This window comes from Hermetia illucens, chromosome 4 (genome assembly GCF_905115235.1).
Source record: "Hermetia illucens chromosome 4, iHerIll2.2.curated.20191125, whole genome shotgun sequence".
In the NCBI taxonomy this organism is placed as follows: domain Eukaryota; kingdom Metazoa; phylum Arthropoda; class Insecta; order Diptera; family Stratiomyidae; genus Hermetia; species Hermetia illucens.
In genome coordinates, this window is record NC_051852.1 from 97066036 (window position 1) to 97083434 (window position 17399).

Consider the following 17399-nt stretch of genomic DNA (forward strand, 5'->3'; position numbering starts at 1 on the left):
TACCGAAACGCATTGTAACATAAGTATGAGCAATTTAGAAAACGACGTGCTTTATGTGTGTTTTTGCGTTGGAATACCATGTTTTCGCTTTTACAATTAAATATTGGAAAGGAAGTATGTACGATTAGTAAAAAGTGCGTACGAGTACACCGGCTCTGGCCGCTTCAGCGCAGAGCATCAACCAGACAACCGAATTGCGTTAGTTATTAGATTAAGTTTCCACTTCGAATATGTCTATTTATCTGCATAGTTTGCCACAAGGATAACGGAAACGGTTTAAATTAAGTGGAATATCGTTCTCAAACGTGTATACTGTGTATATGATGATGCAACTTTTTATCATTTGTATGCCATATTCTCTTATACACCGAAAGCGTTCATAGAAATAATGGGAGAAATGATGTGAATCAATAAATTTAGTAAATATAAATTATACTTATTAACGAAACTTAAATACAAGTTATTAAAAAGATTAAATCGCATATCTGCTTTGTGTTTTCCTGTTTTGATAAAGCGTGCCGCTTCGGTGCGTGCTATCTTGTGTCTTATCTGTATACTGTAAACTATTGAACTTTTCTGTCTTACTTTCCTCCTGTGGAGCACAACCTAACCAGGGAACTCATCTAAGATTGCCCAAGGCGGCAACTACGTTTGAAACAATGAGACAGGTTTTCTGTTAGACGTCTATGAATATTATCAATTTAACTGTAATGATACTGTGAAGTCACGCGACATAATGCTGCATTTGGTTTGAAATATTTGTCAATGGTGAAAGGAGGACGCGAACGAAAATGTTAATAATATTATACCAATGATTCCATTATTTGATTGTGTAGAGACCCCTTAAATAATATTATCATTATGACAACTTCATTTTATATATTATATTTTTTATTAAATTAATAAATTCTATAATGGATATTTTATTCATAGTGTCATCATAAGTAAGAAAATTATTGTATTTGATCTCACGTGACCACTATGACATTATGTTGGAGAGAAGAAAATTTAAATTAAATAATGAAATAAATAAATATATATAAAGTAAATATTGTATGGCCTTTTACTGCCACATTTGTATAAATGTTTTTGATTTAATTGGATCAGAATTGGTAGCCCGCTACAAATAAAAACAAAAAGAAATATTTTAAGTTTAGTATTTAGTTTTGAGTACTCCGATATGGTTTGCAATGATTTAATAAATATTTCTTCATTGATTTCATTTGTCTTCGTTTGATTTTAATTAAGATCTGATTACAGTTTGAGAATTTCATTGGTTTTTCTTCCTTTTATTCCTTGGTTGAATATTAGAGATATCCACTTGGAAGAGGGAAATCCCAACTGCTTTAATCACAGCAGCGTACCATCATCGGAAGTATCTTCATGCTTCCCTTACTAAATTCAATAAAATATTGCGACATAAAAATAACAGAGAAAATCAGAACACAGCTCAAAATGTTGCTTCTTAATAACAGAAAATGACCTTTTTTGATACATTTTAAAATCTACCTATTATGGACATAGCATGCTAGTCCCAACCCCAGGTAAAGGAGGAATGTGTAAGTCAATGTGCTTTGTACTATCCTCAGCAAAACAAAAATAAAATGCTGCGGTCAAGGAAAGAGATAAATAAAGTATAGTTGGAGTTATTCCACTATGCTAAATCCTACCTGATCCCTCTTAGTGTCAGGTCCCGCGACAGGCCGACCAAGAAAATGCATCTAATGTCGTTAAAAACAACATGATCGGATCGAGTAACAAGCCTCGGAAAATGTTAGGGCGTTCACCTCAGCCGACGCGGCAGGACGGGCCCTGGTCCTGTCGAGAAATGGGCAAGGGTTCTTGACTCATGAATGGCGTCAGGACGTAAGTAAGTTAGTCCGGCCAAAACAAACACGCTAAATATTGGCACCCTAACTAAAAAAACACCGAGTAACTCGCAAGAGTCCTTCGGAAAAGGTGCATTGATATCTACGCACTGCAAGAAACCCGATGGTCTGGTGCCAAAGGACGACGATACTATCAAACCCTATCTCCACCTCCACGCGGTGACCGCTGGGAGCTCTTTCTTAACGAAAAGCTACAGACGAAGAAGGATGAAGGCGAGTCTCCCGCGTCTAAAAACGAGACAAATTGTACCAACTGGTCCTCCAGGTTGAGGGTTGGGTAGGACTGACAACCCTACACGGAAAACAACTTGGTACGAAACCACAACAGGAGCGTCGGACTGGACGGATTACACAACGATGAACCCGGCAATGACAAAGGAATAACGATTTACGCATTTTCTCATGGAACATGCGCTCCCTGTACAGAGATGAAGCTGCTGAGCAGCTAGCCGATACCCTGTCCCAATATAGGGCCGATGTAACAGCCTCTCCAGATGGGACCACTTTCAACCAAATTGACCATGTGTTGATCGAACGCCGCCACCTCTCAGCCTTGATGAATGTCAGAACAAATAAAGGGGGCCAATGTAGACTCGAATCACTATCTCGTTGGCATGATGCTCGGAGCTCGAATAACAACACCACCCAGAATCCCCTCTGACAATCAGGTGAGAGTTAACACTGAAGCCATCCACAACACAGCCCTCCGCAACACCTATAAGAGGGAAATGGATGCCCCAACAACCGCAGTCAACAGAGGTCCTGGAGATGAAGCATCAACAAATGATCTTCACAATCACCTGAAGAACGTTATCATAAATACAGCCACAAATATACTTTTTCCCAGCGGCAAAAAGAGTCGGGACGGCTGGTTTGACGATGAATGTAAGCTAGCAACGGAACGGAAAAATGCTACATACCGAGTAATGCTGCATTCTCAAAGAACGCGGGCACGCGCGGAGACTTATCACGAACTCCGGCAAGCGGAGAAGCGATTTCACAGACGGAAAAAGGAAGCCTGGGAGAACCAACAGGTCTGCGAACTCGAAAAGTACAGGGAGCAACCGCACCAGGCGCGGAAGTTTTACCAACAAGTCAGCAGGATGAAGCCTTACAGACCTCGATGTTCATCCTGCCGAGACGAAGAGGGAAATCTGACTTCCGACAGAATAGGCATATTGGAGCGATGGGTTGAGTACTTTGATGAACTCTGAACAACCAGAACATCGGCGAGTTGGAGGTCCCACCAACTGAAGACAACGGACAAATACTGCCACCACCAAGTATAGAAGGAACAATTCATACAATTCATCGGCTAAAAAATCATAAGTCGCCAAGAGCCGATGGAATTACAGCCGAATTCATCAACTCGTGCTCAAGGTGTGGGACCGCGAATGAATGCCTGACGAGTGGCAGCGGGGCATTATCTGTCTCATACATAAAAAGGGAGATATTACACAGTGCAGCAATTGTAGAGGTATCACCTTGCTGAGTACCATCTATAAGATATTCTCCGCTATCTTGCTAGGCCGGATAGCCCCATACGCCCAAAACATCATTGGCCCATACCAAAGAGGCTTCACTCCAGGCAAATCAGCAACAGATCAGATTTTCTCTGTACGGCAAGCGATGGAAAACCTGTTGGAATATGGACATCAGTTGCATCATCTATTCATCGACTTTAAAGTCGCCTATGATAGCATAACCAGGGTAAAACTGTACACGGCCATGAAAGAATTCGGTATTCCGATGAAATTGATAAGACTGACTAGGCTGACCCTGACCAAAATGCGAGGCTAGATAAAAGCAGCAGGATTACTCTCAAGACCATTCGCCACCAACAACGGCCTATGACAAGGGGATGCCCTATCATGCGTTCTCTTTAACCTGGCCCTCGAGAAAGTGACCCGTAATGCTGAGATAAATGCAAGAGATACGATCCTCTTTAAATCCACCCAATTACTGGCCTATGCTGACGATATCGACATCATAAGAAGAACCATCCGAGACGTACAAACTGCCTTCATCCAAATCGAGCAGGCGGTGATTGGAGCGAGATCTTGGGCTGCACATCAATGAAGGCAAGACAAAGTATATGGTGGCAACGTCAGCACCGAAAACTAACAAACCAACAACATCAAACCGCACTGGTCAAACGGGAAGAATAAAGATAGGAGAATACAACTTTGAGACCGTTGATAATTTCTCCTATCTAGGGTCGAAAATCACAACCGATAACCGCTACGATGATGAAATCCGCGCACGGTTGTTGGCAGTTAACAGAGCCTATTTCAGCTTACAAAAACTGTTCCGCTCGAAACGTCTCATCATAGGGTCAAAGCTTTTACTGTACAAGCCCGCATAGCGATAGCGATGTAACTGCAATCGTGGTAAATTACAAATCGAAATTTTCAGACTTTAGTCCCCACGATCTGAAATTTGGTTTAAAATAGTGAAAGCAAACTTTGTGAGCTGAGATTCGAAGTCCATGGGTAAGACGCCTACCATCTGTTCTTCAGCTAATTATGGCAACCATAATTAGGCTTTGTTGGCCAGCCACTACAAACTGCAACCAATTTAGCTGACAAGGTCTATGGCGCACTTCCGCCAAACGTCGCGGAAGCAATGTCAGACAGAACAGCCTACTTGTAGAGCTGCAAACTCAGTTATACGTAGTAAACAGAAGTTCAACTGCAAAAATTCTTCCAGACGTGAAGATTAACCATTTTGCTCGCGATCATGTTCACAATCCAGCCTCGAAAGTCTCCGACCCCAAGATATAGGTATGTTAGTATCACTGGAAATTTAATACCGAAGCCACCACTGCACGCATCCGTATAATTGCACCTCTTTAAACGCTATCGGGAGTCGTTTAAAAGGGTGAACGATTCGTCCCTCTTCATTAGCATCATGACCTACAGCGCAACAACCAGTATCAGACCTAGACCTAACTTAGTAAAGAACTATAAACTCCCCGGTCTTGGAACGAGATCCAAGATTTCGATATCCTTAAAGCTTGTTTGTGTCCTGGCCTGCGCCATCGCTCAATCTGAGGCTGGGCTTCTATCTTCCACAGATATTGTGCTTGTAGACTGAATCATTTTCATACATACGCAACTTATTAGGCCGGATTTTATCCACAACCAGACGTAGTATCGTTCATTAATTTCGTAGTTATGTAGGCGCCGGAATCGTCAATTCCCTTGTAGGGGGCCAAAAATTCAGAGGAATCTTCTCTCGAATGGGACTAAGGATTCACTATTTTTCTAACTAAAAACCCAACACTCCGAGCAATGCCTGAGGACTAGCAAGATCATTGTCTTATGCAGTAAGAGCTTTGGCCTTATGGTCAAATGTTTCGAGCGGAACAGCTTCTGTAAAATGAAATATGCTTTGTTGGCTGCCATCAACCATGCGCTCATTTCGTCATCATAACTGTTTCGGTTGTGATTTTCGACCCTTCAAAATTATATCCCCTTATCTTTATTGTTCTCATTTGACCTGGGCAATTTGATGCTCTTGTTTCTTTGGTTTTTGGTGCTGACTTTGCCACCGTGTTTTTGGTCTTACATTCATTAATGTGCTGCCCAAGATGGATGAAGGTAGATTGCACATCTCGAATTGTTCTTCTCATAATACCTATACTGGTAATTAGGCCAATAGTTGAGTGGACTTGAAGAGGGTGGTGCCTCTCCGATTAACATCAGAATCGCGGATCAGTTTTCCCAGAGCCAGGATAACAAGTCGGGAAACGGGAACCTGGACGCTTCAGGTACGAAAGGTTTTGTGTATTTCTTAGTCCTTAGCACGTAATATATGCATATATTATATGGGAATATCCACTTTCGGATGATATTGACATTTATAGTCGTGAATTTGCAAAGAAGCAACAACTTTGACGTATTACAACTTTGTTAGTAATAGTGCGATTTCCATCAAACTTGGTGAGCTTATGCTCTATGTTATACCCTATATTGTGCGTTTGTGGTGCTAGCATGAACTTAAGGGGGGTTTTGCAGCCAATTACTAAAAATTATAGTAATATACTATTATTAACTTTATTTGTACAGATATCAGTATAGAAGGTATTTCGGAGCCCAGGCACCATATAGTGGAAGCCTGCTGATTTTTTTGCAGATTTTTCGGTTTAGTAGTTTCTGAGAATGGTCCTCTTGAAGGAATGATCACTTTCAATCCCTTCGACTCCCCACCTTTCCAACAACTGTCAAAATTATTCGGAAAGTACTAACCAAGACCTTTCATTTGATATCCCACATGACTATATTTTGTGAAAAAAAATTTACACCACCCTTTTGCATGTATGGGGACCTCCCCTTAAATTCGTCGTAAAAGGATGTAACTCACTGTATGCGTGAGCGTTCACAGTTCCCAGACAGACAACAAACCGATTTTAATAAGGTTTTGTGTTTACACAAATGTTATCTGACTTTGCACGTTGGTCAGGGTCAGGTTAGTGAGTTTTATCAATTTGGTTGTGATATCGAATTCTCTCATAGCCCTGTATTATTTTACCCTAGCGGTGCTATCATAGGCGGCCTTAAAGTCGATGAAACGATGGTGATAGTCATGGCCATATTCCTGCAGTTTGCTTTGGCACAATAAAATTGAACAAAAAGGAAAACAAATTATAGCATTTTGCAAAAGTTGCAGTACAATATTAAGAACTCAGAAACTTGAGGGGCTTGAGGACCAATATTCGCTATTCGCCAAATTGATATTATCTCGGTCGAATGATGCAGAAAGGTTGTGTCCATCCATTCACTTTCAGAAGGCTTCCCGTGCAAAAAAAAACAATTCCACGATGTAATATTGCGTAGTTAATAATTTATTTACAGAAAGAAAACAAACTTGGGGCGAGCTTAATGAAAAGAAAAGTTGATTTGTCTCCGATCGCTGGCACTTAAACTACAAAACTGGGCATAAATTGCAGATTCCCGAATCCAATGGAAAAGTTACAACTTGGTTACTTGATTGTTTTCGGTAATTCAATTCGTTTTGGGGCTTGTTTTCAGCTTAATTAGCAAAAGAATGACACCACGGGAATGCTACATTTTAGATTCACCATTAGCTTATCAGATTATCTAACCAGCATCGCGAACAGTTGCTACCTCCTCAACTAACTTCCGTCGTTTTATCTAGTGTCACGGGTTCCACGCTGGTTGCGACCCCGGAGTCTAACCAAATGCGTGAGTGGCACACATTCGACTTATGTATAAAGTTGCAGAAACACGATAAATATGTGAATTATAGAGTAAACACAATTAGCAATCGTGTAGCGAAATGAAAAAATGTACTTTATAGAAAAATGGTTACTAGTTGTGAATAAGCAATAAAATCCGCAAACTATAGTGAATGGTGATGGAAGAGCTTCAAAATAAGAATGCGGCTTACTATTTTTGCCTATAAAATCCTTGTGTTCTTTAAGATACTACAATTTTACGGGAACGTCATCCTCTTACCACTGGCACTCCAGCGTATACTTTACTGAAGAGACCACATAACTGCCAGGTGATAGGAAATGCAACACAAGCATGAAATGGAATAAAACAAAGAAATTAATACCTCAGCCTGTAGACCAGATATGTAGGGGGATATCTGCTCCATCAGAAGGTCGATCCCATTGGGAACCAACTGTTATATTTAGCTGGTCGATTTAGTAGGGAATACTGGCGAAAAATAACCGGAAACCGGAAAGTAGGCCAAATTTTAAAATCGAAAATAATGACCAGCAAGTCGGGAAACCGGAAGCTGGACGATTCAGGTACGAAAGGTTTTGTGTATTTCTTAGTGCGTAACACGTAATATATCCATATATTATGTGAGAGTATCCACTTTCGGGTGATATTGACATTCATAGTCTTCAATGTCCAAAGAAGCAACAACTTTACGTATTATTACTTTGTTAGTAATAGTGCGATTTCCACCAAACTTGGTAAGATCATGCTCTACATTATAGCCTACATCATTGCGGTGCTAGGATGAACTTAAATTATTATTAACTTTATTTGGAAGGTATTTCGGAGTCCAGGCACCATATAGTGGCAGCCTCCCGATTTTTTTCAGATTTTCGGTTGGGTAGTTTCTGAGAATGGCCCTCTTAAAGAAAAGATCACTTTTAACCCCCCGCACTCCCCACTGTCCAAAAAATGTCAAAACTAAGACCGGAATTGAAAAGTACTAACCGAGACCCTTAATTTGATACCCAACATGACTATATTTGATGAAAAAAAATTTTACAATCCTCTTTCGAAAGGGAAGGTCTACAACGGATGCACTTGTCCTAGTAGCTAACACAGCTAAGACCAATTCCGCTAGATGGAGCAAGATACTTGAGTCCCTAATCAACTTAGGCGTGGCGAGGTACCTGGTGCGTATCGTTGCCAACTTCTTAATCGATAGGAATCTGTGCTGCAAATCAGATGAAGAAATGGAATCATACCAAACGACATGCGGAGTTCTACAAGGGTCTGTCCTAGGGTCACTCCTGTGGATTATTATGTATAACGGAGTACTGACCCTAGACCTTCCTACTGGTGTGCCCTCCATTGGTTTCGTGGACGATATTGGTATGACGGTTGTTGCACGCCTTCTCGAAGAAGTCGAGCTTTATGCAAATGAAGCAGTCTATGAGATTAAATCCTGGTTAGAGAATGCTGGTCTACAGCTCGCAGAGCATAAGACGGAAGTAGTACTTATTACCAAGCGGAGAAAGTACACTTCCATGAAGATCAAAGTTGGAACGCAAACAATTCATTCCAAGCCAGCACTTAAGTACTTAGGTGTAATGATTGACCAGAGGTTAAATTTCAGATTGCATGTGGAGGGTGCAGCAACCAAAGCATATAACATCGGAGCGCTGGTTGCGAGAATGCTACCAAGTATAGGTGGCCCAAGGCGAGCCGTCGACTTCTTATTTTGAGGATGGTCAGTTCGGTCCTACTGTATGCAGCCCCAGTATGGGCAGATGCACTGGAAAATATAGCAAATAAGAGAAAGATTGGTGCCGCGTATCGCATAAGGGTACTCCGAACATATTGCGCTTACAGAACAATATCCAATGAAGCAGCTTGCGTGATAGCAGGAATGGTCCCGATTGAGATTCTGGCGAAAGAAATACGACGACTTTACGACCGAACGTATCTTACCGGAGAATCTCCTGTCCGTCGGCGACAGTTCGCACGAACTGAAACTGTCGCGGAATGGCAACAGAAGTGGGACGAGTCAGAAAAAGGCCGCTGGACTCACAAAATCATATGGATATCCGGAAATGGATCGAACAACCCCACGGCGAAGTAGGTTTCAACCTAACTCAATTTTTGAGCGGACACGGAGTCTATCGACCATATCTGTATCGATTTGGGAGTGATGATTCGCCATATTGCCCAAAGTGCCCATATTGCAGAGGACGCAGAACACGTCTTTTTTCACTGCCCCAGATTCGAAGCCCAAAGGGCTACATTAGAAGCTACAACCGGGGAGCACTTTACTGGTGAAAGTAAGGGGGATAAGACCGAAGTCGAAAAAGTGATTGCAGCCATCAGAAAGAAGCTTAGGCAGGAAGAAGTCATCCAAAAGGATCAAGGCGAGAGGAACATGAACATGAGCGCAGAATAAATTCTGATCCAGCCCCGCGACGTAATACCAAATGGGAGTCCCGCGCGGAGAGTGGATGGAGAAGGAGGTGGTTTTAGTGGGTAAGAGTCCCACATAACCGTGTGGCAGGAGCCTGAGGTAGCTTTTGAAGCTTTCCACCTTCCATTGGACAAAAAAGAAAAGGCTTTTCATAACACACAAAACCTTAAAAAGAAGAAGCTGGGTCACTTCCCAAATTGATGAGAAGCAGCCTCCGAAGTCAATTGTATCCAGTCCAGTTAAAAAAATATGACGTGTTGAGAATGGTCAGAACTTTTCTTATTTACCAAAAAAAAATATGGAACAGGCCAAACCAACTTTTTCCATTCTTCTCATGACAGAGATCATAGTGTCCGTAAAACTTGAGTCTTTTATTAACGATCTTATCTGAAGCGCATCAAAAATGCCCGCTTTTATCTTTGGGTTGGGTTGGGTTGGATTGGGTTTATCACGTTTTGTTTTCCTGAAACTAGCGATTTCCGAGTAGACCAATCTTTTTTAATCCAATGTTGGATTTTAGCTCTACTGTCCCAAAAGCAAAGAAAACAGGGACACTTTGTGTAACAAATTCGTTGGCCCAAAAGAAAGTTTACCATTTTTAAATCAACACATATGAGGCAGTTGCGTGCGGCATATTTAATTTTGTCCAAAACTAGAGCAATAGCTGTATATTCTTCTTTTACTAAAATCTTGGCTGATGGTTCCATCTAGGGCAGGTGCAACTCATCACAAGCTGCCTCACCTCTGCCCTGCGAGCAGCATGACCGAAAGTAGCGACAGGTGGTAATCGCTCCATTTGTATATAATCACAAACAAGACATGCGTGCGAATTATGTTGAAGTGAAATCCGTCCTAAGTTCAAACCTAGACCAGGTCGAAGTGATTTTTTTGTTGAGGATGCTGGGAGTACTGATGACGGACCTAACCAAAAACATCCACTTCTTTTACTTTTGTTGAACTCTATTTTTTTAGATTCCATTTTATTAAGTCTATGAAGAATCGCCACTCACTAGAAACGTATTTGTGTAATCCCATACAAATTAAGAAGTCATCTTTTTCAGCAAAACATTTGAGGAGATTTTGTTTTCTTATGCCGTAATAAGTAATTTGAGTTTCTTTTGTTGCTAAGTTTCGCTATTCGCTAGTGTTAATTTTTATTTTGCGAATACCGATAGTTTGGGAACACTTGTTCCCTTCATCACTGCTAACAAATCTGCTCATTAGTGGGTTTATTAGCTATATCTATACTAATCTTTTTTAAATAAAGGTGAATAGCAATTACCCAGATCTGAATTCAATCTAGTGTCTACCGGCTGTTTCAGATTTAGGCAATTGCTATTCACCATTATTTAAAAAACTTTGAAAAAACGAATTAAAACTCTCTTCTTCTTCTTTCAGGACAGACAAATAAGTCTTTAAAATGTTATTAAATATTTCCTCCCTTTCAGGATTTAGTTATAAGTCTTTAAAAACTAATTTAGCCATAAATAGAATAGTATTATAGATTTACGGAATCGCTCATTCTCCTGTATGGGGCAAGAATTCTTAGTGTGCTTCGAACACAGCTAAGGGCTCGCAATTTTGTTTGCTGATAAACCAAACCTCTAAGGAATACATGGGGACTGGAAAGATAAAGATGATACGTTATAACGTTATAAATATTTCTTATAAACTGAAAATACCTTGACTTGTCTGTATTCGTGCATAAATTTCGCCATTCTAACTGTTATCGGTTGCAATACTCTAGGTAGAAAACATTTCCAACGGTTTCAAATAAATAGTTCTTCTGAAATTTTACCTCCATGAAGCACGTGGGATTTTGTGCCTTCACATGTCACTCTGATAATAGCTATTAGTTTCTGCTTAATGTCCGACCTATATAGAGCATACTAGATACACTCCTTGTTGACACTGTAAAAAGCTTTTTCGAATTCGATGAAGAAGTAATGAAACGGAATATACTCCAATATGATCCACAGGGGTTTGATGTGATCAGTGTAGGAGGATCAAGAGCGGAAGGCAGCCTACCGATCAAGCTTTCAAGATGTTCTTTAATGCCTTCCAGCAAAATTTTAGCTACTGTCCTGGGGAGACGGGGAGTACGCAAATACTTCCCTGCTTCTAAGTTTCATCAGGCAGTAAGATATTATGGCGCCTTTTTGGAACGTGGCCAACAACTTTGCTTGAGGTAGAAAAAAGAGTACTTTTTAAAGTCTGCGCTAAATCGTGTCGGGGTGTTCGGGGTTCGAAGCTACCCACCCGTGCGAGAGGATGCGAATGAACCACACAAGCGGTGGCAAACAGCTTTTGAAAGGGTGCAAATGCTCGATCGAGGGCGAGGTCAGCGGCTCTTTTGTTTCGCTCCTCCAGAAGATATCTCTCAAATCTACTGCTAATCCCGATGTGGTTGCCGTTCAGTTAAAATCCAATTGATCTTATGGCAGGTAGGTTAATAAGCATAAGTGGCCGCTCCAAGGAACCCAATTAGCACTGTGTTGTGCTGTTTTGATTCCACAAACAACAACGAACAAGAACTTACCTTGGCTTGATCACTTATTCAGAACGTAAAGTCCCGTAGGAAGCCTCTAGCTTCTCTCCATTGGAAGTCTCAGTTGGTGCGTAACTCTACACTATTGAGATGTTTTTCATGCTGAATCCAAATCTAAGGCTGCTACGGCTCATGGTAATGGATACTTATCTATGGGTCCCGAAGGGCACAAATGTCTTTGCTTTCGGAATGGATTCATGATGAAAGTTAAGAAAACTGAACTAGTCGTATTTACTGTAAATGTAAGATGGGCAGACTTCAGACATTACCTACCTTATTAGAGGTGGAAATCCAGCAGGTGCAAACAGTCAAGTATTAAGAAGTGTATGTCGACTTCTCTCCATGGAAATACTATATCGAGGAGTAATTTCAGAAATCTTCTAGATAACTCTAGTGCTCGTGAGCTGCGTCAGGTAAAACCTGGGGACTTTCACACTTTCAGACATCCATAATAATGACCAATTCGGTATATGCGTACATTGTCTATTGATGTCGATTGGAATTTACTAACGGCAGGAAGTTGCTGGTACAGATCCAAGGGCTTGGCAGCAGACTCAAATTTCTCCTTAATTTACTACCCATTCATTTGGAGTTGAAACATAATGCAGCCAAATATGCAAGCAGGCTTGATATCGATGGCACGTGAAAAGGCGTAATCACCAAAAAACAGAATGGTCGGCAAATGGCCACGAAGCTGACCTGGCCGCACATTACCGCCACGCGCTTATTTTCACAGCAAAGATAAGGCAAGTCCCTTGTATGCGGCTGTTTGTAAAATGGACTGTAGACTGACTCCACTTAACTTGAAGGATCCATCTTTTAATCCTCTGATTGAGGTGGAGTCAGGCCAGGTCCGGATCGATGAATGGAATTCAAACGTGAATTGTCTTTGGCAGCCATTTGTCGATTTGTATCCCTCGAATCTGTGTGTTGGGAAACTCTTTGCTGAGACGGAGGGATTTATCCATTCAGATGACGTGGTTACCACCCGAGCTTATGAAAAGCTCATGATGAAAGAGCGGGTGGATAACGACCAGTACAGAATGTGTGGCTCGGCGTTAGAGACGTTGGACCATCTCATTTCTGGTTGCAATGTCACCAAAGAGGCAAAATGCTGTATGTAAGGTGATTCACTAAAACCTTGCATACAAGCAAAGACTGGTCACAGGTACATGTCCGGTTTACCGGAATGAGCTGCAAGCAGTACTTGATAGTTCTGCTTACAGCATATATTGAGACCGTTCAGTTCTAACTGATCACCATATCCCACGAAACAAATCGGACATGCTGTTAGTTAACAAAACGGGTCGCTCCACGTATAACACATTATTGATGTTTCTATCCCCCATCATAGCAATATTGAATGGAAATACGCGAAGAAAAAGGTGAACTATGAGCCACTGGCTAGGGAAAACAAATAAATTTGGCGGCTCGAGCGGGTGGTTGCAGTTCCCAGAATATTGTCAGCTACAGGTATTGTATCTAAATCCCTCACGGCTTCCCTTGATGTCCTGCAACTCTCACACTATCCGGTTCAAACCATGTAGAAATACACCATTCTACATACGTGTTCGATGTTGCGGGGAGTTCTCGACGGATTCTCCCATTAACGTACACCGACCACCACCACCAGCGCCCCTTTAACTTTTAAGTAAGTAGGATCGTCCGAGTCCAAATGGTTGGCACTTAGTGCTAGTTTTAGGTAAAATCCTGCATCTGCCGAGATGCGGAAATAAAATTCGTTCCTTAATGTCACTGATTTAGTTTATTTAACCAGGTGCCTACTTCGGTAGCTCCATGCTTCAGTGGACTTTGAATATTCAGTCAATATACCATCACTTTTTTGAAGGTTGCGGTTCAAATCCCGCTCGTGGCAGTTGAATTTGTATCGTCGTTTGACGTCGGATACCAGTCGACTCAGCTGTGAATGAGTACCGTATTCAAATCAGGATAATAATCTCGGGCGAGTGTAATGCTAACCACATTGCCTCCTATGGGGTACTGTAATCCCGTAGTGTACCGTCACGGTCTTGAATGAAGTGCTCTAACACACTTCAAGGCCCTGATCCAATATGGATTGTTGTGCCAACGATTATTTCCGAGTTATCACAATCTCGGCAGATGCCGGATTTTACCTAATACTAGCACTAAGTGCCAAGCATTTAGGCTCGGACGATCCTTCCTACTTAAAAACTAAAGGGGCACTGGTGGTGGTGGCCGGTGGTCGGTCAGTGGGAGAATCCGTCGAGTACCCCCCGCAACATCGAGCACGTATGCAGAATGGTGTACTTCTGCATGGTTTGAACCGGATAGTGTGAGAGTTGCAGGACATCAATGGAAGCCGTCAGGGATTTAGGTACAATACCTGTAGCTGACAATATTATGGGAACTACAACCACCCGCTCGAGACGCCAAATTTCTTTGATTTCACGAGCCAATGGCTCATAGTTCACCTTCTTCTCCACGTATTTCCGTTCAATGTTGCTATTATGGGGGATAGCAACATCAATAATATACGCGGAGCGACCCGTCTTGTTGTGTGCGGTATGGCGATCAGTCAAAACTTGCCGGTCCCAATACATGCTGTAAGCAGAACTATCAAGTACTGCTTGCGGCTCATATCGGTAAACCGGACATGTTCCCGTCATCAGCCCATGCTTATATGCAAGGTTTTGATGGATAACCTTACATACAGCATTATGCCTGGTGATGTATTGCACCGGTGCCATAACAGTACAGCCAGAAATGAGATGGTCCAACGTCTCTAACGCCGAACCACACATTCTGCACTGGTCGTTCTCCACCCGTTCTTTCATGATGAGCTTTTTATAAGCTCGGGTGGCGACCGCGCCATCCTGAATGGCACACATGAACCCTTCCGTCTCAGCAAAGAGCTCCCCAGCATACAGCCACCTGTTCGACAGATGCAAATCGACAAATGGCTGCCAAAGACAATTCACGTGTTTACCGTGCATTGCCTTCGACTTCCATTCCTCGATCCGCTCTTGGTCCGACTTCACCCCACTCAGAGGATTGAAAGATCGATCCTTCAAGTTAAGTGGAGTCAGTCCACAGTCTGCTTTACAGACAGCCGCATGCAAGGGGCTCGCCTGCTCTTTACTGTAAAAATAAGCGCGCAGCGAGTCGACTTGGCGATGATGTTGTGCCGCCACGTCGACCACGCCCCTACCTCCGATGTCACGAGGCAGGTTCATCCGCTCCACGGCAGACTTTGGGTGATGCATTCGGAATTTGGACATAGTTATCCGTATCCGCCGCTGGACGTTTTCCAGGTCGGTCTTCGTCCACGGCAATATTCCGAATGCATAAGCCAGTGAAGGGATAGCGAATACATTCAACGCGCTTATTTTATTCTTCCCCGAGAGATGCGATTTCAGCACCAGCTTTGCACGTCGCAGGAATTCGGGCAACAGAGCTTCCTTCGGATCACCAACTCGAGCATGGGTTCCTTGCAGAATTCCTAGGTACTTGTAGAAGTCTGTCTCGGTCATAGCTTCGATGTGGAGGTCACCAATGCTATGTCCGACATGCGGCTCGTGATGACCTTTGCGAATGGCTTGGATTCGACATTTGTCTAATCCAAACTCCATCCGAATATCACGGCTGAACATGTCTATTATTCGCAACAGACTTCTAAGATGGTTGTCAGTACCAGCATACAGCTTGATGTCATCTAGGTACATCAAGTGTGTCAGTTCGCACTTAGCACGTAGGCCATATTTTATTGCAAAACCATGCCCTCTAGCATCATTCAGTAGCCATGGAAGGGGGTTCAGTGCCATACAAAACCAAAGAGGACTCAATGAATCCCCCTGGAAGATGCCCCTCCGAATACGGATGGGCTCTGAGGTATTAGCACCCTCAGATGTACGGACTGACAAGGTGGTATGCCACCCTTCCATGACTGTCGCCAAAAACTTTATTAGTTTCGGATCAATGCGATACAGATGTAGGATGTCGATTAGCCAGGTATGCGGAACGCTATCAAAAGCCTTGGCATAATAGATATAGCAACTGAAGAGGTTTCTTTGGCCTTTAGTTGCTTGTCCTACAACTACCGAGTCGATAATGAGTTGCTCTTTGCAACCCCTTGACCCAACTCGGCAGCCCTTCTGCTCCTCGGACAGAATGTTGTTGGTCTCGAGGTGCGCATTGATCCTTCCACTAATAATGGACGTGATGAATTTGTAGAGGGTTGGTAAGCAAGTGATCGGTCTTGTGTCTGCGGGGTCCTGCACCGTGTCCTTCTTAGGGATAAGGTAGGTAATTCCCGCAGTGAGGAAAGGTGGAAATTCCTCCGGCCGACTCATGACCTCATTTGTACTGCGTGCCAACCGACTGTGTACGCTGGTAAATTTCTTATACCAGAAATTCTGCACCCGATCCAGACCTGGGCCCCTCCAGTTCTTCGAGATATTTATGGCTCGTCGAACTTCCTCTTCGGTAACATCCGCGAAATTCATGCCAGGTGTATTGGCATGGCGGGTGCCTTCGGCGGTGATCCACTCAGCATGCTGGGCAGGTAACCCCCAAAGTCCACCCCAATACTCTTTCGCTTCCGTCACCGAGAACTGTATTGTCTGGGCGCTCTGTTGGGATTCGTTGAGAGATCTGAAAAAGCTCCGCTGGTTCCTCGCGTATGTTGCATTCTGGACACGTCTGGAATAACTTTCGCCATACCGTCGTAACCGATTGCATATGACAGAAAGTTTCTGTTTTAGTGTGTCCAGAATTTCAACTACGGGTGTCTCACAGGGGATGGCATAGTTCCGGTAAACCCTCTGCACTTTATTTCTCACCCGTCGGCTGGCATTGCCAGTGCTGATCTGAATCAGTCTAGCAATGTCCTGCTTTAGTGAGTCCCGCCGACGTTCCAGACGAATTTTCCATGGTGGATCTCTTTTGTCACTCAAACCAATAACGCGAAAGTGAATCTTCTGACCGTGCAATCTGATAGCCGCAACTGCACCACAATACACAAGTGATTGTAGTTGCAGCAGCGACATATCAGCACACAGTCGAGACGCAATCTCATCATTGATTTGAGATAGAATTCCCGGAGTTGCTGGAGATGCATAGAGCCTGGGAATACCTGGTCTATGCAAAGGATCCATATCCGAGAATTCTATACACGCTCTTTGGAATTCGTCCCGAACTTCAGCGGAAACCTCAGCTGGACGGTGGAGAAGAGTGCTTCGGCGAATACTGAATTGCGGGAAACGCTCGACGAATCTCTGGTGCAACAAGGGGCGGTAAGATGCTGTACCCGCCCCCGCCGTTATTTCGTA